This window comes from Amblyraja radiata, chromosome 32 (genome assembly GCF_010909765.2).
Source record: "Amblyraja radiata isolate CabotCenter1 chromosome 32, sAmbRad1.1.pri, whole genome shotgun sequence".
In the NCBI taxonomy this organism is placed as follows: Eukaryota; Metazoa; Chordata; class Chondrichthyes; order Rajiformes; family Rajidae; genus Amblyraja; species Amblyraja radiata.
Window position 1 is genome coordinate 16162727 of NC_045987.1, and position 22520 is coordinate 16185246.

The 22520-nt window shown below is 44.7% G+C and overlaps 1 protein-coding gene across 21 annotated transcripts in view; it reads left to right on the forward strand.

Annotated features, from left to right (window-relative positions):
* Positions 1 to 442: 442 nt before the first annotated feature.
* Positions 443 to 22520, forward strand: part of tnc (tenascin C) — a 123386-nt gene continuing 101308 nt past the window's right edge. For 5 of the 21 annotated variants that reach the window (XM_033049199.1, XM_033049197.1, XM_033049196.1 and 2 more), the window contains exon 1: positions 444 to 816. The gene's annotated coding sequence lies outside the window, so the exon portion shown is untranslated. Of the gene's footprint in view, positions 817 to 3134; positions 3255 to 15994; positions 16006 to 20415; positions 20423 to 22520 lie in introns of those variants that run through there. The other 16 variants (XM_033049203.1, XM_033049202.1, XM_033049205.1 and 13 more) reach the window with 9 other exon arrangements.

Sequence of the window (22520 nt, forward strand, 5' to 3'; positions counted from 1 at the left end):
ATGAAAGGTGTGCTGTGCAGTGTTAGGCGGATACCTGTGGCCAGCTTCATCAGTGGCCATCCTGGTGTTAACCCACTGAGCAGTCACTGGGAGGCAGGCGGTGATGATTTCCAGGTCACCCCACTCCTCCTCCCCCCCCCCCCCCCCCCCCGCGGTCTTCCGCCCGAGTGCCTCCCTCAGCAGCAGCGAGCAGTAACAGTAGCTTCGACAACAGAAACCTGAAGTTTGCCATGCGTTGCAGCAGGCTGCTCGATGTAAACCCTTCCCTGAGCTTAGATTCCCTGTAACTGATTGCTCTTGGAACTTTAGCGTGGAATGAGAATTCTTCCTCTGAGCTGAGTCACTGGTGGGTCGGTGGTGTGGCTGGGGAGGGGGTGGTGGGAGGAGGAGGGGGGTGGTTGGGGGTGGAAGAGGGGAGGGGTGTAGCAGTTGGAACCTCCATGGTTCACCATAAATGGTATGTTAAAGCAATCTTCCAAAAAGGCTAGCACCACTGTGTGGCTGCGGCTTTAATCCATCACCACTACAGTCAGCCTAAAGGCATCTTATTACACGGGAGATGCCAAAGTTCATTGCTTGCGGAGATGCTATATAAACGGAGAGGGTGCCTGCTTGGTTGACTGTCCACATTTCTGCAGTTTCCGTACAAAATAGGTGGGAGTTGCAGCTTCGCCAGCTGAGCACCTACACGGGAGCCCATGCAAGCCGATGATTCAACGCAAGCACAAGCTAGAAAGATAAGTTTCTCAGAGGCAGAGGAATTGAATTGTAAAGTCTGCTCACGGTAGACACACTACATGGTTTGCACAGCTTAAGGTAAGGCAGTATTTTTTTAATATATATATATATAGACAGAACTGCTCTGAACTTCAACATCTGTGCAGCATATTTAATAGCGATTTGGACTTTATTTCCATCAGTGGCGCGTTTTGCCTGCAGTCTCTGGTGAAATATAATGCTGACGCCGCAGGAATTTCAGACAAGGAAATTTTCTCAATTCCACCCCCTTTATTGAATTGTGAATATCTCCCCAAATTTGGCCGCCGCGGAGCTGGGTGGAAATAGCAGGATTTGTCAGAAGGGGATCTTTCAGAAGACAAAACGGGGAGAGTTTATACAAAGCACCTGCATGCTCTAGCTGGTTGTATTTTCAGTACAATGGACTTTCTGGCTCAAGCCGACCCCCTTTCCAGAGGGATGACTAGATTTGGCAGTTTTGGGGAGGGGGCTACTGTAACTGGAAGGCGCCTCAGAACCTTTGTAAGGGACAGTTTAAAATATGGCTAGTTACACGGAAGCGGCTTGCTGCTGCTTCTGGCCCGGTGCAAAGTGTCCGGGTGGCGGGCGGGCGGGTGTGTGTGTGTGTGGTACAGCAGCAACGAGTCTGTGAGAGGAGAGACCCAGCTCCAAGTCCACTGTTGTGGGAGCAGCCATAGCTTCCAGAGAACCGCTGTAGCTCAGCGGGCAGGATGCTCTCGCTCTCCCTCACACACACACACACACACACACACACACCTACCTGGCCCGTGTGTAGGCAGGAACTGCTGATGCTGGTTTAAACTAAAGGTAGACACAATATGCTGACTGAAGAAGGGTCTCGACCCGAAACGTCCTCTTTCTCTCCTTCTCTCCAGAGACGCTGCCTGACCCACTGAGTTACTCCCTCCAGCATTGTGTGTCTATCACCAACCTGGCCTGATCTCTATGTGCTACCCGATGCTGGTTTCTCTGAAGCCTCGGGTGGTGGTCCACTGGTTTACTGACCCCCCCCAGAAGCCTGATCCCGCGGCTCATCCAGTGTATCTCCATCGTCCCCACTCCTCAGCCCGGCATCGGCCGAACCCGAGACCGATTACACAGTTACACACACTCACACAGACAGACACATTCACACACTCGCACAGCCACAAGAAGCACACCCTGACATAATCACATACCGACACAATTATTCACCGATACAAGCACACACACCAACACACACACACACACACCGGCAAACACAAACTCACTCTGACACACGTACAGACACACTCACACCAACACGCTCACAGATCCATACACACACCCGCATACTCACACACCCATGTACACACAGATACTCAGACACAGACATACTCAGGGACACAAACACAGAGCAGCCTCGCGGGCAGTCACTCACTCTCTGCCTGACACTCACATTCACTCACTCTTACACACTCTCACAAACTATCTCACGCATTCTCTCACATACTCTTCTCTCCCTCTCTCTGTCTCTCTCTCTCTCGCACACTCCAAGACATCCGCACTCAGACCCCCCCTCACATTCTCTCACTCTCACACTCTCTCTTACACACACACACGGGTGCACACACTCACTCACTCACTCACTCACTCACTCACTCACTCACTCACTCACTCACTCTCTCTCTCACGCAGACTCTGACACACACGTGTGTGTGATACAGCCGGCGGTATAACATAGTAGCAGCGGAACGCGCCTGCCTTAGCGCCCTCTCGCCTGCCAGGGTGTGAGGTGGGACCGGACTTGGGCAGCTCTGATCCGTGAGATTAGCTCAGCGACAGCAACCAAGTATCGGAAGCGAGGAGCCCCCCCCCCGGTCTCCGTGTAATAGTTAGTTTCTCTTCAATGCACCTGTGTAAATGTTTCCGCGTGTGGTCTGTGCTCCCTCGCCCCGCGGATTCTTAACCCGCTGTGGGACAGGGCAGCTCTCTCTCGCTTCCCCGCCCGCGGGGAGATCAGTGAGTGCGGCCGCGAGTAGAGCCAGCCAGCCAGCCCGGTGTGACACTAGTCCGCCCGGGGAGGGAGCAGGATCAGGGGGCATGTTTAAACCGCAGCTGGACAGAGTTGGGGAGAGGGAGGGAGGGAGATTGAGGGAGATGGAGGGAGAGAGATGAGGGGTGAGGGAGGGAGGGAGGGAGAGAGTGAGAGGGAGGGAGGGAGGATGACGGCTCCCGTCTGTATCTGTGTGTGTGTGTGTGTGTGAGAGAGAGACAGAGAGAGAGCGACGGCTCCATCCCAGCTCACGTACCTGTCCGTGACCTTGAGGTGAGGGAGCGCAGCCGAAGACGACGGAGCCAACAAACTAGACCACGAGAAAGGAAAGATAGACACAACATACTGGAGTAACTCAGCGGGTCAGTCAGCGTCTCTAGAGAGAAGGAATAGGTGACGAGACCCTTCTTCAGACCCTCATCAGAAACAGCTGTCTTGAATCTTCTGCTGTGCAAGTATATCTTTCCGGGCGTATTAGATGGTGCGGGTTTTGTTTTAATTTAACATTGAATTTGGAAGCAAGTCTCCTTTGAGATCATGGAACTGAGTGTGTGAGAAGTGTGCCGTGTAACTAGGGAGATTTTAAACTGCCCCTTTCAGAGGCTGCAAATGTCAGAACTCGCCCTTGAAGCTGCGGGCTATGGATTATTAAACCTCCTGCCTTGCTTCATTTAAATCCTACTGAATGAATCCTGCCGTGCGCCCCTCCCGACCTGTGTGTGTGTGTGAAATGATACTGCCCCTTGTTTTAAGATGTATGTTAGTCCGATATTGCGGGCGCTTTGCGGGTATTTTTGACGAATCCCATTTTGCCAAAGAAGTTAATAAATAATACATCTCAACATGGGTTAATATTGGTGTCCTGCACCCGTGGTGACCCGATAATACATGTCCCAAGGGAGGGGTGCCGACGAGCAGTTGCTCCCTTGGGATACGAAGATAGACACAAAATACTGGGGTAACTCAGCGGGACAGGCAGCAACTCTGGAGAGAAGGAATGGGCGACGTTTCGGGTCGAGACCCTTCTTCAGAGTGAGATTCAAGGGAGAGGGAGTCACAGAAATAAGGAAGTGTGGGGTGTGAGAACGAGACATCAAGAGGGATGGGATACGATATTCCTGGTGTTCACTCAGGGTGCCTGACCTGTGCCGGTTTCCCTTTCTCTAATTGATTTCATTGTGTAGCTGAAGCCTCAAGGAACCGGTCGCTGTGTGAATGGGACACGGGTACCCCCTCTTTCAACATAGACTCAAAAAGCTGGAGTAACTCAGCGGGACAGGCAGCATCTCTGGAGGAAAGGAATGGGTGACGTTTCGGGTCGAGACCCTTCTTCGGGTTTAAACTAGCATCTGCTGTTCCCCCTCTATCAACACGGCGGGCACGGGTGTTTGGTGTGTGCCGCCAATTCACACTCGGGACGTTGCTTACACTGACACGGTGCTCCACATGCAAACCGGGTTGCCGCCCGCCTCTGCCTGGTTGTTCACCCCTTGCATCTTTCCTCGTCCCGTCTGAATATTAATAACATCCCCCTCCTCCCTGCCAGTTTCAATGGTCGTGTGTGTGTGTGTGTGGGGTGGGGGTTATTCGATCCCAGGGAGTCTAGGCGCATAATTCAGCACAGCTTCCGACAAAGAATAACCCGCTGGTAACCGTTTCAGGACCGCGCAAAGAAAGAAAAAGAAAGAAAAAGAAAGAAAGATAGATGGATAGATAGATAGATAGATGGATAGATAGATGGATAGATAAATGGATAGATGGATAGATGGATAGATAGATGGATAGATAAATGGATAGATGGATGGACAGACAGACAGACAGACAGACAGACAGACAGACAGACAGACAGACAGACAGACAGACAGACAGACAGACAGACAGACAGATAGATAGATAGATAGATAGATAGATAGATAGACAGATGCTTTAGGTTGCAAAGAGGAAGAGGAGTGAAAAAGAACAGAGATAGGGTGGAGATGTGGGATAGGATGGAGACCAAGGTTGGCCATCTGATCAATACTCAGTGCTGTCTGTGAGAGGGAAGGGAATATTTAGAGGGCAGCAACAGAGATATTTTCCTCAGTAGCAAAATGAGACTCTGTTTCTCTCTGCACGGATGCTGCCTGGCCTGCTGAGTATCTCCATTATATCACAGTCTCTGTGGATTGACATTACTGGTGACAGGAGTGTTGTGCTGGAAGGGATGCTTGATATTCCAGGGCCTGTTAGCAGCATGCAAAGGTTTTTGCTCGAAGCCTGAACGTGGGGATATGAATGAGTTGTGAATGAGTGAGAAGCACACTTGGTGTTGCAACTGCTGGGAAAAAAATGGATTTACGCCAACCAAACTAATGCAGATTTAATTTAAAGAGATCATGGGGTGCTGCACCCTGCACTAACATAACTAGATACGTAGCTTCCATAGACATACACATCAAATGGGTCTCCATGAAGGAGGAGAAAGACTTGGTGATGCATGGGGCTAAGATTCCAGATTTTCAGACATGGCCAGGTCAATGAAGGGCATCCATTCAAATCAGAAGTGTTGAAACAGCCAAGATGGGGGGGGGGGGGGGGGGGGGGGGGGGGGGGGTATGAGTGCTTGCAGGGTTCAATGGTGGAAACAGGGTAGAGAGGGCAATGGGGCTTGTCACCAGGGAGGAGCTTCAGATCAAATCCAACAGGTGAGGTTGATGATCTCAAGCTTTTTTGGCAAAGTGTTCTCCCACTCTCCGTCGTTCTATCTGACTAACTGTGAATGCCATCAAGAAAGACCATTGGTTTAAGAAAACGGAGGAAATATTTATTTTTTTGTGGGGAGGATTCTGGTTGAAACTCATTGTGGTTCGAGTCAACTCATGTTACACCTAGAGTCATAGAATCATACAGCACATTCGCCCCAACTTGCCCATGCCAACCAATATGCCCCGTCTACACTACACTAGACCCACCGGTTTGCATTTGGCCAATAATCCTACTCTAACCATGTACTTATCCAAATGTCTTTTAAATGTTGTTATCATACCTGCCTCAACTATGATGCAAAATGCCAAACGTAAGAGTCAACAGTGTTTTATTGTCATATGACCCAGATAGGTCAATGAAATTCTTACTTGCGGCAGCACAGCAGAATATGCAAACATAGTAAACTGTAATATAATAAATGAGAAATACAAAATTCATTGTATATATACTGTATATATAAATGAGAAATACAAAGTTCAGTGAGTATACTATACTGTATATATATTAAAAAATGGAAGCAAACACATGGTTGTCCCAGTGCCGATGTCAACTTTTGGTGTTTACATTTCAGGATCTAGCCAGGCACAGCATTTGTAAACACTTTTAGTATCCTTGAGAAAATGGTTTTAAGATAGCTTTGCGAACCAATGAAGTCCTTCTGGTGAAGGTGCTTTTGGGCAGGCTGTCCCAAGGTTCAGACCCAGTGAATTCCCAGTTCAGGCCAGTGTGCCAAATGGTGGCAGGGGGAGGTGGGACCCTGCAGGTCGTGGGTTTGCCATTGCCTCTCTACGCAATAGAGAAGGCGGTTTCCCAGATGCTTCCTTCCGCAGACAATCAGCAGGATTCATGAACGTGATTCATAAGATTATTCTGGGTGAATGTCACATCCGTGTTGTCGGCTATTTTAAGTCTTAGAATTTGCTTAATTAATGCAAATCGGTTGGCGACAAATAGTTGGAGGGAGAGAGATACACTTTGATTTTATTGCATTTCTCATAATTAGCGTTGATGTATAATAATCGCAGGAAAATCAAAATGAAAGGACGTAATGACAACAATGAAAAAAGGATCCATTTTAAATAAAGCGTTACAAAAGAAATGTCAGCATTCATGCGAACAGCTGAGCCTTTAGCACCAAGGACAGAGAGATTGCTTGTTCCACACTTGGAGGAAAGTATGATCTCTGGCCAGAACTCTTGAGTCAATTCCATTTGGCAGGTTGGACTGGGAACGTGCTTTAATTCATAACCCGATGCATGCCTTTAATCCCTTGCTTTAAAATGGCCACAATTCCAGTTTTCCATTAGTCTGGGTTTATTGTTCAAGGCAGAAAAAAGAAAATTATAAAAAAGATAACACTTTGACTTTATTCTGGGAATAGTTGATTGTTATCTGGGTGCCTGCAAGCATGTGGTGTGAGCTTTTATCTTCAGAAGGGACATGCAGCTTTTCTTTTCCAGGACTTCATATGGTTATATGGTTATATGGACTTTAATGCTGTTTCCTGGCCTCCTCTTGCTCAACGGTCCCATTAGATTCAGACATGGGCTCAAATTCCCTGTTTCACACAAGGGCTGGAACTCTGGATGGAGTGTTTATGGGCGCGGCTTGATGGAAATGGAAAGGACGTTAATAGTTGAAAGGAATAGCCTTTCTCAGCCTTAATCCTAACCAATTAAATAGTGCTTCTTTGTTGGAGCAGAACACACACTTATTACCTATTATCTACCACTAATAGAGGACACATTGCCTCTCTCCACTGGCTCCCTGTGCGGTTCCGTATACATTTCAAGACCCTCCTCTATGTCTACAAAGCCCTCAATGGGCTTGCCCCCTCTTACATTAAAAGTCTTCTCACCCACCACTCCACCTCCAGGCCCCTCAGATCGGCCGACATGGGACTGCTGAATATCCCGCGGTCTAGGCATAAGCTTAGGGGCGACCGCGCCTTTGCGGTTGCAGCTCCTAGACTGTGGAACAGCATCCCCCTTTTCCATCAGAACTGCCCCCTCCATCGACTCCTTTAAGTCAAGACTAAAAACTTATCTATACTCCCAAGCCTTTCCTGACGTCCACTGAGCGAGGGCTATATGCATATATGTATGTAGTTTGTTTGTTTATACTATTCTTATAACAAATGTAAAGCACTTTGGCCAACGAGAGTTGTTTTTGAAATGTGCTATATAAATAAATGTGACTTGTGACTTGTGACTTGACATTGTGTGCACTTTCCTAAGCTATGAAACATTCATATTTCCTGTCCCTTTTCCAAACCTCTGCTTCAGCTGCTTAATCATCCTCATTCCCTGTGGTCACCACTTCCTCGATCTATTCTTCATAAGTGATGGGAGTAGAATTAGGCCATTTGGCCCATCAAGTCTACTCCGCCATTCAATCACGGCTGATCTATCTCTCCCTCCTAACCCCATTCTCTTTATGACCCCTGACATCCGTTCTAATCAACCCGTACTGTGTTACTGTGTCTCCTGCTGGCAACATTGAAATTCGTGGCTGTCATTCCACCAGCTCTCTCCATTGTGGCCAACTCAGGTGAAGGCACTGACAGAGAAGGAACACCACAACCTATAACATCACAATTTCCCTTGGCCATGGATCAAAAGCCAATTCCATCTGGGAATCCTCTATGTTGACAGAGGCCTGTAACCAATGTGATGTGAATTTTGTACTTTGACAAAGACTGAGCATGAAAATGCCAATTAGATCACGGTCAAGAATGTTTCAATGTTCAATGGTTCAATCGTATTTTAGTATCACATGAACCTACGTACAGTGAAATACCTTCTTCTCCATACAGTTCAGTAAAAATCTTACTATACACAGGCACAATCATACTTAAGAACAAGGGTGTAAGAACAGTAGATTACACTGAGGCAGTACACATTTCCTAAATTGCTACCTCATATGCTTCAAGTTCAGCGTTGCTAAATTAAACTAATCCCCTCTGCCCGCACGTGATCCACATCCATTCTCTGCGTATCCATGTGATATATGCACCGGATATGAGCCGGAGCAATGAAATTCTTACTTGCTGCAGCTTAACACGCACATTAGATGCACCAACAATAAAATACACAATATATTATTAGTATGGTAGGTAAACTAGATAATGGAAAAACCAAACTTAGACCCTTCAGTCCTCAGTTCTCACCTGAGATGTGGACGTTTCAGTTCACATTCCTACTTTCTGGAAGCTTTGAAGAATGGGGATAGTATGATGTTGAAATAATCAGGTATTTAGTTTGCTGCAATTAGCTCATTATTCAGAGGGGAAAAAATAGACAGTAGTTATAAAGGTAGAAGCACAGATAGAATATTTACTCGTGGAAATTAAAATACACAGCAATTAAATTAACATGAGAAGAAAACCAAGGGAGAGAATCATTTTATGAAAGCAAAGTGTTGGATTAAGCCAAAATAAATTTTTTTAAATGTTCCTTGTTCACAAAAAAAAATGCTGACTGGGTGTTTCCAGTGAGTGAGATGCATGTACTTTTCACACTGAGCCCAGGTATTGCCTTAAGATGGTGAAATTGAGGACAGAGTTAGGAGTGGCAGCAATGCTTGAGCCATTCAAACCCGACTTTCAATGGCTCAGACCACAGAAAGAAACTTTCCTCTTAGCCCCTGATCTTTTCCCAACAACTATGACACCGTCTTTCCCTTTCTGCTGGAGTGCAGATTATGCTGTAGTTGCTCTGAAGTTGTGGTAACTCGTTCAGACTTGAATCAAAGCCTTCATGGAATTTCTGCCTTGGAAAGTAATCCATTTTGTGAGTCTGCAAAAGAAAGCTGGTTTCCGATTACACTCTCAGCAGCAAACTGCACACCATAACTGTTGCCCTTGACCTAGTGAGGTTGTGCAGTAGACAATGGTCTAATGACTAGTGAGGGCCCCTCCACGTGGAACTGGGGCGATCCCTCAAGAGCCACATCCACAGATTTGTGCCATTGCCACCATTCACGAAGACAGAATCATTCAATTAATTACAGACACAAATAAGACATTTTCAATGTTGGTCTAGTTATCAGTTCATGTGAAAATGTGAAACAGGGTGGAGATTGGACTGTGACAAATCAATCAAAAAGCCTGGACTATTTTAGAAACTGCTCGAAAAGTGTCAATAATTTTCCAAGTTATCACAGTGGTGCAGCGGGTAGAGCTGCTGCCTCACAGCACCAGAGACATGGGTTCCATCCTGACTTCAGGTGCTGTTTGTGTGGTGTTTTCACGTTCTGCCTGTGACTGCGTGGGTTTCCTCCGTTGTGCTCTTGTTTCCTCCCAAATCCCAAAGATGTACAGATTTGTAGGGTAATTGGCCTCTGTATATTTCCCCTAATGCGTCGGGAGTTGATGCGAAATTGGGATAACATCGAACTAGTGTGTATGGGTGATTGATAGTTGGTGTGGACTCAATGGGCCAAAGGGCCTGTTTCCACATTGTATCTCTAAACTAAACTAAACTATCACATGATCAATAAGAAGAGCAAAGCCGAATGGTAAAAATACTACTCGGTTATTAGAGACCCATCTATAATGAACTGGAAAAAGTCTGTAAAGGTTCCTGGGCTATCACAAGTCTATGACACATCTAACACAGCAAGACAGAGTGTGTAGGAAGGAACTGCAGATGCTGCTTTATACTGAAGATAGACACAAAGTGCTGGAGTAACTCAACGGGTCAGGCAGTATCTCTGAAGAGAAGTAATAGGTGATGTTTTGGGGTCGGGCTCTGAAGAAGGGCTCTGATCCGAAAAGTCACATTTCTTTTCTCCAGAGATGCTGCCTGAACCGCTGAGTTACTCCAGCACTCTCTATCTATCTCTGGCAGCAAGACAGAGGCCTGGTATAGGCCTCGATGACAACGCTACCAGCTGCTGGTACTTCTGCAGCCATCGGATTGAATTAGCAGTTCTGACTGTTATAAGAATTGATCTAAGAAGAGTGCAATGTAGTTCCATTAAGCATTACCTTTTATTTTAGCTTCTTCAAACCCACTGAACACCCCTCCGAAGAATCACTGCTGCTATTGTGGTAACAAAGAATTTGTTTCAAGGTCTGCATGAAAGGAAATTTGACCCTGGATTCCCATTAAGTATTTAAAATCCAGCCATAGGAGAAGGTTCTTTTGCCATCTGCTCCTATTTAATACCTGCAATGTACAACTAAACAGCAGGTGACCTGGTTGTGGACCAAGCCGCTTTTCTCTTTACCATCTCCGTCAGATTTACAGCAGAACAAAGTCGTGTTTAAAGTGGTTCTCTGGTTGTTTCACTCACTTATCCAGAGAACAGATGAGCCAAGTAACTCTGCAACTCCCGACTTCAGTCCCTTGTCTCTGCTTTAAAACAAGTAAAATCACACAGTTTGTTGCTGACTCTCGACGTGGGGATGCCGTTCATCGACAACTGACCGCAACAAAACTCTTTAGAACCGTTAGCACATAAAAAAAATAGACTTCGATGTGGATGACTGGAAATAAATACATTGGTGATGGGAGGAATAGAGAAAGTCACTTGTTCCAGAAAGGGCAGAGGAAATAAGTGCTGGGGATGTGAGGTAGCTCTGATCACAGGACCTCTGCTAATCTGCATCCACCAAAAGCACGTCCTTCCGCTACTGGGTATAAAGAGATCAGTTTACTTGACGATCAGTGGATTTTTTTTCTTTGGAATACCGGAGGTTGAGGGGAGACCTGATAGATGTATACAAAATTATGTGTGGCCAGATAAGATAGACAGTCAGAATGTTTTTTTCCCCATCGTGGAGCTGTGAAAGATTAAAGCTTTAAGGTCAGAGGGGTAAGGTTTAAAGGAGATGTGCAGGGCAAGTTTTTTTACACAGAGGGTTGTGGGTGCCTGGAATGTACTGCCAGGGTATTGGTGGAGGCAGATACGATAGTGGCATTAAAGAGGCTTTTGGCTCAGCACAACGATATTCAGGGAATGGACGGATATGGATCATATGCAGGCAGAAGAGATTCGTTTATTTTGGCATCATTTTTGGTACGTGCATTGTGGGCTGAAGGGCCTGGTCCTGTGCTGTACTGTTCTATGGTCTGATGTTCCAGTGTTAGTAGCAGGGCTATGAGGTTCCATCACCTGATATAATAAAGAATGAAAGACATTTAAAAACAATAAGCAAAGCACTTGAGTTAGGGACATCACTACGAAACAGGGATGTTAAAATAAATGTATCAGAACCTGGTTGGAACACACTTTGAGCAGTTTTGCCATATATATACAAAAAGTGTATGTATTTACTAGTGGAAGTGTAAAGAAGGTTTATGAATATGAAAGAAAGCCACAGAAAGGACTGAGGGATGAGCAAAAATCTTTGATAGTGCATTCACACAGAAGGCCCTTATGAGTGAGATTAGCCTAGGAGGCATAGCTATAAAATGATCATTTGTGAACACATTAGGGGATTCAGCAGAAACTACTTCTCCAAAGAGTGGTTAGAATGTGGAATATGCACCCACAGGGAGTAATTGAGGCAAACGGTCTAGATGCCATGAGATGAGACACTGCAAGCAAAGCAGATGAGATTAAAAGTAATAGGATAAGTTACTGTGCCCGAATTTGTTGCCATCGATGAAGGGACTAGGAACATTGCTGGTGCACGTACCAACCATGAATTTACCATTTGCAGGTCCACCAACATGGGCTTGCATGGGCAAAATGTCATCTTTACAGTGCAGTTTAGTTTATTGTCACGGGAAAAGCTTTTGTTGTGTGCTAACTAGCTAGCGGAAAGACAATACATGATTACAATCGAGTTTTTTACAGTGTATTGATACATGATAAGGGAATAACGTTTAGTGCAATGTAAACCGAGCATAGTCCGATCAAGGATAGTCCCAGGGTCACCAATGAGATAGATAGTAGTTCAGGACTGCTCTCTGGTTGTGGTAGGATGTGTCATGATCCTCCGAGGCAGGAGGACCATGGGCAGAGAGTAAAGCTGTCACATGGGTAATCGAGAACAAGCACTCTACACACATGACAAAATAGTTGGAAACAACTCGAAAACCTGCCAAAACCCTCACCCAAAGCTTCGCTGGTAGTTGATATTCACCAGGATGTTTCAAGTTCCTGATATTTAGCTGTGTCCAAAAGTTATTAAAAGTGAATTAAACAACTAAAGGAGTTAAATATTATTAAATATTCCACTACATAACCACTGGGGAATTGCAGCTGATTCGTGTTCCACCGATGGCCTCTTTGGAGGAAATGCATTGCTGGAACTGTGCTGAATATCGCTGGCACGCTTCAACCAGCAGGTTTTGAATGTTGGCAATTCTGCAGGAATCCTTAACCTCTTGATTCTCAGCAAGAGGTAAAATGCTGGTAATCTGGCAAGGAACTGCCAGCTTTTTCCTCTAAGTTCTGGCCCGTTGTGTTTAGTTGAAGAGGGGGTCTCAAACTGAGATTATTTCATGTAACTGTAGAGACCATATTATTATACGGGTGTGAGGCACGGACTCTCACTCGAGCACTGTCCAAGTCTCTCGATGGTACCTACACCCAAATCCTCAGAAAAGTTCAAACTGTCAGTTGGGGGGGACCACATCACCAACGCCCAGCTCTATGGGGAGAATCCACCTCTGACCGAGAAGATCAGGTGGAGAAGGATGAGGCTCGCTGGTCACCGCCACCCAGAAATGCGGGCAAACAAGGTCGTGCGGTGGGAACCCACCCATGGAAGACATGACCCGGGACGGGCAATCAAGACGATGCGGAAGACGTTGATGGAAGACGCATGTGTAGAGACAAAAGAGGAGCTTGCCAGCTGCATGGAGGACAGAGATGTGTGGTGCGTCCGTCACCATGTCCATCAGAAACAGCAGCACTGTGTCGCTAATCTTTTCAACAATGATGAATGAAGAGGGGTTGGGGAGAAGGCTCATCTGAAGCATTAAATCCAGCATGGATCTATTAGCTGAATGATTTCAACCTGTATAATAAATATATTCTAATACTAAGCTGATTTACATAATATCAGAATGGACAGCTTTGGGTATATTATTAAAGTAAAAAAAAATAATGACATAGTGCAGAGGGAATAGATGTTGAGGTTTCAGGCGCAGCCTCATATTACCTTAGAGAACCCTTCTGTGCAGATTTTGCTTCAAATCATTTTGATTTATAATTGGCAAGCACAATTGTACTTTGACTTTTTAGCACCAGATGAAAGAGGGCAGTTGGCAAGATATAAAATAAGTTAAAACTAGCTTCAGAGAAAAAAGCATTGTCGGACAGAATTTTAAACAGGAAGCAATTACGTCTATAATTGTTTTTTGTTAAGGCATAAAATTCATTTAATAAACCATAAATAGCATTGTGCCATCTGATAAGCTGCTTTATAGAAATAGCTGTTTGATGGCTTGATTCGACAATCTTTTTATGTTTCAAATAACATGACTACTTGCTGCTCACCGTATACTGCAGCTACTAATTAAATTTATCTCCTGTGTCTCGACTAGGGATCAGGGAAAAATAAATATATCGCTCCTTACTTTTAAGTAAAATAACGACTTCTATCCACAGGATACCACTAAAATATTCTGGACATGTCAAGGTGTTTCATGGTCAATTAGTATCTCTGTAGTGTGATCTTTATGTGAGCTATTTATCTAACTGGCTTTGGGCAAACAGCAAGTGGGATAATTGTACAATCTTTTCAAGAAAATCGGTTGAGGATTGAATTTTATTCAGAACAGTAAGGAGAACTCTTCTGTTCCGACTCTGAAATAAAAACAAATTGAGTACTGGATGCAATTGTTCCCTCAAACAGTGAGGAAATTATGCAAAAGTAAGGTCTGCTCGCAAGCACGTCCAATATGAATGGCTCTTCAATAAACGATGCAGCTAACTTTTTAAACGGTCATGTCCGTGGAAGGACAAAAGATTGCCACTTTAGTGATTCTACAAAATCGCAGGTGCCTGAGAACAAATATAGTTCTAATCTTTCATTGGAAGTACCGAGGAGGTAAAAGTTGACATCTACATTTAATGCCAATTTTCCTTCGTGATCCTGTGAAAAGTAACACAAAGCTCAGAATTCTGTCACCATCTTTCCCATAATGACATTAACCTTTAACGGTTGCTTCTGCCCAGGTGATCTTTAATAATTAAAGATTTGAAGCCCATGAATTACTCAGCCCAGGCATTTCGAGTAACCACTTTTCCATCAATTAACTGATAGCATGTGTTTCGAAGTGTACATGTTTGAACATAGGTATGAATATAGGATTCTGATACTTTGCTGAAGATTTCTTTAGCTTATATTAGTTGTCTGCAAGAAAGCAGTGGACATCTGTTTTGGAGTGTTTTATGAGCCCCCACAAGGCTTGTGACTAAACAGAGGTATTTGCTCTCTTGAAGCTAAGGTAACAATTTACACACAGCAATTATCTTTAATTATATCACTAACATGTGTAAGAATGCTTCTGTGTAATAGTTTGAAGATCTGTTTCTAATGCCTAGCAAGTTTTAACTAGAATCTTGGCAATATTTAGTGACCTTGATACGTTTTGTTGTGCTAGTTACCTAGCAATGTAGGGTGTAGTTTGCTACTGCTGCTGATTTTTTTGTTTGCCAGAATTGTACAATTTTTAGAAAATTGTTGCAGATGGGAGATATAATTTTGTGATAAATTGGCATAATTTTATAAGCAACATTTTAGAGATTGAAAGGGCTGCATGCCTCAAATCCATCTATGAAGATCATTAGCTTTACTGTTTCATCTGTACATCTTTATATAATCTTACCAAGAGCACATAAAAATTAGCAGTTTTTAGTTTCCAGAACACTTATCAAATGTTGGAGAATCTCTTTAAATTTACGGTAATTTAATGGCAATGGTACTTCATCGTTACATGTACCAGTGAAATTCCTTTTTTTGCATACAGTTCAGGAAAAAGTCTTCCTATACATTGGCACAATCATACCTAAGTACAAGAGTTTAGGAATAGTAGATTACACTGAGACAGCACACAAGAGGCGCCATGTTTCCGGCACCATGTTGCATGATTCAAGTCCAAAGTTGTTAAACATGCAAAGTCTTAACTTGGCCATAAAGGCCCGTTGTCCTGGGTCAGAGATGCAGGGGTCAGCTGGGCCAGGCCGCTGCCATTGCCATCCTGGGCGATCTGATGGCCGTTTCTGGGACGAGTCGAGTCGGGGTGCTGGAGGAGCCGCACTAGCCACTGCTCCAGCCCAAAGTCAGGGCGGAAGAAACGGTCACCAGCTCGCCCAGGACTTCGATGGGCAGCGGTCGCAGGCAGAACACATCTCTGTATATACTTAGAAACAAGGAACTGTAGATGCTGGTTAATACACAAAAGTTACATAAACAGGTTAAAAAAATAGGTAAGAGAGGCAAGAAATAAGTTCCTAAACCATCAGAAGGGATGGGGTTGGATTAGTAATTGTTGCACAAGCCAAGTCTGTGAAGGGTGTGCACAGTGGCGCGAAGGTAAAGTTGCTGTCTCAGAGCGCCAGAGACCCGGATTAGATCCTGCCCTTGGGTGCTGTCTGTACAGAGTTTGCATGTTCCTCCTGTGACCATGTGGGTTTTCTCTGGTTGCTCTGGTTTCCTCCCATATTCTAAAGATGTGCGGGTTTGTAGATGAATAGGCTTCTGTAAATTGCCCCTAATTGTGCAGTGGGATGACATAGAACTAGTGTAGGGGTGATCATTGGTTGGCGTGGACTCGGTGGGCTGAAGGGTCTGTTTCCACGCTGCATCTCTAAACTTAGGGATTGACTTGTGTTCAGTGTGACGGGTTTTCGCCCATACACAGTATGAAGAGCACTGAAGCTCTTTGTTACTGAGGATGGATATCTGTTTCTCCAGTCACACAAAGGGCACAATGATGAGCACTCCATTGGAATAACGCTGATTATAAATCATTAGCATAATTTAGTTTACAATCTATCAGACATTTTATCAAAGTACCATCCACATCTTTGACAAGGTCTCACATGGAAGATTCAGCCAGAAGTTGGAGCCTATAGGATCCAGGGCAGTTTAACTAATTGAATCCGAAATTAGTTGGGTACCAGAGCACAGAAAGTGATGTTGGATCGTTACTTTTATGATTAGAAGCTTGTGACCAGCAGTTAACCATAGGGATCAGTACTGGATCATTGTTTGATGTGAATGTCAGAGGCCTGATTGGGGATGAAATGAACATTGATGATGTTGTAGATAATGTGGAGACCAGCCTTAGGCTACAGAGTGTTTTTCATCAGCTGGTAGATTGGGCAGTGCCGTGGCATCCTGGTAAATGTCGGGTGATGTATTTTGGGAGGCCAAATGAAGGTAGCACATATACTTTCAGTCCAAAGAGGGGTCTCGATCCGAAATGTTACCCATTCCTTCTCTCCAGAGATCCTGCCTGTCCCGCTGAGTTACTCCAGCTTTTTGTATCTATCGTGAATGGTAGTGCCGTAGCTCGCACAAAGGAACAAAGGCAACTGGGTGTACAAGTTCAAAGCTTCATGAAGGTGGCAGCACAAGTAGATAGGATGTTAAAGAAGATATATGGGATAGTTGTCACCACTAGCTAGTATGTAGAGTTTAGGAACAAGGGAGGTCTCGACATAATTTAATAAAACATTAGAAACACATGAAAACTGTAGATGCTGGAATCCTGAGCAAAGCACAAAGGCAGCATCTGTGGAGGGAATGAATGGACAAAGTTTTGGGTCGGGATACTTCGGTCTGAAGAAGAGTCCTCGACCCAAAACGTTGTCCACTCATTCCCTCCACAGATGCTGCCTGGCCCGCTGAGTTCCATCAGCACTTAGTTTACAAAGCATTCGTTTAGCCACAGTTGGAAGATTGCGTGCATTTCTGGTCACCCCACTGGAGAGGGTGCAGAGGAGATTCATCAAGATGTTGCCTGGGATGGAGAGTTTCAGTAACAAGGAGAGACTGGGTAGACCAAGTTTATTTAGTTTGGAGCAGAGGACGCTGAGGGGTGACCTGATATTGTGAAGTATTCACAATAATGAGTGGCATAAATGGAGTGCATATTAAGAAACGTTTCCCCATGGCAGAAGTGTCCAAGACCATAGGGCATAGGATTAGGATGAGGGGGATTTTTTTTCACCCAGAGGGTGGTTGCAATCTAGAACACACTCTCTGAGAGATAATGCAGACATAGATTCTCACAACATTTAAGCAGCATCTGGATGAACATTAAACCACCATGGCATTGAAAGCTTTGGACCAAGTTCTGGGAAATGGGATTGCTATCGGTAGGACTTGGCATGGACACCATGGTCTACTACTATGACATTCATCTCTATGACTATGATTTGCTAATACTTTTTCCTTTTGCAGCTCAGTGGCAATCTATAGTTTGATCATTCTCCTGTGAAGTACCTTGGAATATTTTATTCACTTAAATGGTGCCTTATAAATACAAGCTGGTTTTGTTAACGAAATGGTCAAAATCCCCAAACATGGAAGTAATAAAGAGGCAATCTGCTGCTGCTTGGCTCCGCTTGTGTCTCTATATCCAAAACTCGCTTTTTCTGTCTAATAATGTTAGATTTCTGTCTAATAATGTTAGGGTTTGTAAGCCTGCGTGCTTTCAATATGCTGTTCTTGTTTGGCTGAAGTATGATTCCTAGTTGGAGCTTTGCCTGGAGCCTGAAGTCAGGGGGCACACATATTTTTCCTCAAGTTTCTCTATAATGGAAGATTCCTCTCACATGGAATAATTGTGAGGTGGATCTGCTCAATGTCTCGACTTGCCCTTCCGATGGGTAAACCCCTGGATGTGGGATCGTACATTGGACAACCATCTTGCCTAGCACTGTTAAATTATTAGGTTTGTTACAACAACTTTAAACAAACGAAATGTAAAATGAAGAAATTCAATTTAAGAGAAAGAATTTTACATGTATTCAGCAAACAAAAGAACAATGCCAGGTCGTCAATCACCATGCTTGCAAATCTAATGAAATCCTGCCTTAGTCAGATGGTATGGAGATAAAATAAGAACATAAGAAATAGGAGCAGGAATAGGCCATCCTTCAAGTCTGGTCTGCCACTTATTAAGATCCAGGTTGTTTGTTATCTCAGTGTTTTTTTCCAATACTTTCCCCAAATCTCTTCATTCCTTGTATGCCCAGAAATCTATTGCTCCTTATTTTGACTAAAGCATAGGTGGTAGGGTGGACAAGTGGCTAAAGGCACAGGATTACGGCTCCAGTCTCCAGTGTAGTTGGTTGGAGTTCCATTACTGCCAGCAGATGTGTACTAGCTCCTTCTTTTCCATGAAAACAAATGTGAAAATGTTTTCTTTAGTTCAGTTTAGAGATGCAGTGTATGAACAGGTTATTTGGCTCAATGAGTTCACTCTGACTAATGATCACCTCGTCCACTAGTACTATCCTACACATTAGGGATAATTTTACAAAAGCCAATTAACCTACAAATCAGCACGCCTTTGGAATGGGGGAGGAAACCAGAGCACCTGGAAGAAACACGCAGTCACAGGGAGCATGTACAAGCTCAACACCCATAGCCAGGATCGACCCGGGGTTTCTGGGGGTGTAAGGCAACCAACTCCACCACTGTGCCAGTGTGTCGCCCCTCACTGGCATAGTTAGGGACAGTCAGCACCCTTTACCCAGTGCGAAAAAATGTCAAAGACGAGTGGCCACAGCTTTAAAGTTAGAGTGGTAAAGTGCAAAGGAGTGCAAATGCATGGGGCAAGTATTTTACATTCAGGGTGGTGAGTGCCTGGAACACTCTTCCAGGGTGGTGATGGAGGCAGATACAAAAAGTTGCATTTAAGAGGCACATGGATATGCAGGGAATGGAGGTCTGTGGATAATGTCCTGGCAGAGGAAATGAATTAGTTCATCTTGGCATCATGTCCAGCACAGTGGTCGAGGCTGAAGGGTCTTTCCCTGTGCTGTACCATTCTATGTTCTGTGCATGACTGAGCTTCCAGAGCCCTGTAGAGTACAGGCGATCGCCTTCAGAGTGAGGACATTCCTCCTTATCCCAATCCCAACTGGCCTTCCCTTTGTTCTTAAACTACACCTCCTTGGTCCCAGTCCTCTTAGCCAAGGGAAACATCCTCTCTTCACCCAGCCCGTCAAACCATTTAAAAATGTTAGGGACAGTGCGATACCTTGAGTTTATTCACTGATTAGTTCACCACATGAAAGAAGAGTCTAACGTTTCAGCTGAGCGCCTTCATTGAGATCTTAGTGAGCACAAATGGCTTGAGATTGTTGAGCAGATAATAAAGACTGATGGGTGTGCAGTATGAATTCATATGCTTTGTAAACATTTCTCTCCACTTAAATGCATAGCATTAGCAGGCAAGCTGGCCATATTAAATAACAAATTTAATATGCTGCAGAAAGCTTGGTTTGCCCTTCCTTCTGGTTCACATCTCTGTAGAGCTGGGTGGAGACTGGAGTCTACAAACGAGGTTATTGTTGCCTATCTCCTTCGCTCCATAGATGCTGCTGCACCCGCTGAGTTTCTCCAGCACTTTTGTGTACCTTCGATTTTCCAGCATCTGCAGTTCCTTCTTAAACAGGCTATTTCTATCCTTGCCCCAATCATCTCCATTCAACCATTGGTGGAGCTCTGGCAAGCAATTGCCAACCACTCTTCCTGGCTGGTGGTTGATCTATAAACCAAAGGATGGGGGAATTAAAAACAGATCAAATATCCTGGAGAGGATCTGCTGTTTATTGAGGGTTAGAACATGTATTTGAGCGTGACAAAGAGGAGGAGGAGTAATCTTATAGAGGTATATAAGATCGTGAGAGGGATAGATAGGGCAGATGCACAGTCTTTTACCCTGAGTAGGGGGATCGATAACCATAGGTCATAGGTTTAAGGTGAGAGGCGAGAGATTTAATAGGAACTTGAGAGGCAACTTTTTCACACAGAGATTGGTGGGTGCATGGAACGAGCTGCCAAATAGGGTAGTTGAGGCAGGTCCACATTTAAGAGACATTTGTACTGGTACATTGATAGGTTTAGAGGGATATGGGTCAAATGCAGGCATGTGGGACTGGAGTAGCCCCATCTACACTAGTCCCAGCTACCCACATTTAGCCCAATGTCCGTCTAAACCTGTCTTATCTATGTACCTGTCCAAATGTATTTTAAATGTGGTCAGCATGGACAGGTTGGGCTGAAGGGCCTGTTTCCATGCTATATTACTCTATGTATGACCGTAAGGCTAATCTGGGAAGAAAATAGACATTGCAATTTCCGTGCTTGAGACTTCATGGCGAAACATTGCCGCCAGGCGATTTCTAACATGAAAAATTTCTTGGAAACGATGTGGTCACATCTGGTTTCCAAAGCAAAGATGTCAGCAAAGTTCACACTACTTAGAGACCTCCACCCTGTGATGAATCTGTTTGGAGAAGGTCTTATTCAGCTTTCTTTTTAATTCGCTTCCCCTTCCAGCAGCCACCTGTGCAGCATTCCCCTCCGTGCCTTTCTTGTGGTTTGTCTGTCGGGCACAATAATTATATTTTCCAACCACTGTTGGTTTCCAGGGAGCCACTCTGTGGACTGATTCCTTCCTGGAGAGTTGTGTGATCATTTATTCCCCAATTTTTTCAGATCGGCCACTTTTGTTCCATTCCTCCCCATGCTGAGTTACTTCCCACACCGAGACGTACACCATTGTGACTCATTGTGCCCAGGTGCAAAAGCTGTGACTGGAGCCTCAAAAGGTAAAACGCATCTTGTTTCGCTCATTTCTTTTTAAGATAAACATTTAGCAGATGGGATAATGGAGCAGCAAATGAAACCTCCTCTGCGGTGAACAAGAGAATGGTCAAAGACGATCCCCTAACGGTGATCCTTCACACTGTTTTTTTGTTTTTGTTTTTTTTTAAATCAAAAATAATTAATTTAATTATGACCACGATACAAAACAAAACTGTGCTAACACACCCTCCACCATATTACATAATTACCAAATCATCTAGACACTAAATTTTCGACCAACTATGTTACAGTAGTAGGCCCCTCTTGGTCATGACTGACCATGGGTGATGCATCCTGGTCAGATGCAAGCCTGGGCGATGTCATATGTAGGACAGGCTGTTGCCCATGCAGCACGTCCCCCCTCTCCACGTCGCTGATCGATCCAAAGGAACAGCAGGGCCGTTACAGTTTGGCACCAGCGCCGTCGCAGGGGCTGCCAGAGCGAGGTTGTAGACAACGACGAACTGCCTTTGGGGCTCCGACTCAGGATTTTCTTGAGGTTTACTCCTGGAGCCTTTTACATGACTGGATATGGCCACAAGGCAGTGGAGGTTTGAAATCAGAGTTTTCCCTCTCCTAGATGGACTGCCTTCCCAAGCTGACAAGCCCCATCTGCCCGAGACTCATGGGGGCGGGAGCGTCTACCTTCCCGTGCAGGTCTATAGCACCTGCCCACTGCCCAGGTGCTATAGATTCTTACAAATATACTAAATAACTACTATACAACTATGTCCATCTTTCACACCACCCGGGCGCGGACGTAACCCCAGTAAAGGGGCAAGCATCTGGCTCGGGCAAAGCCCTCTCCCGCCTGGCGCCGTGACTCGCAGATGGCCAGCTTGGCCAGGCCCTCACACTGTGGAAGGCTTGATTGTAATCATGTATAGTCTTTCCACTGACTGATAGCATGCAACAAAAAAACTTTTCACTGTACCTCAGTACACGTGACAAAACACTAAATTAAACTAATACTGAACTCAAAGGTTCAAAGGTTTCTTTATTAGTCACATACACCTAGGTGTAGTGAAATTCTTGTTGCCAATGCAGCACATAAAAAAAAGAATACAGACATGACAATAATAAAGAACTTTAACATAAAAAACATCCCCCCACAATGGTTTCCATTATGAAGGAAGGCACAAAGTCCAGTCCCATCCCCATGTCCACCCATAGTCAGGCCTATTGAGGCCTCCGCAGTCGCCTCTACTG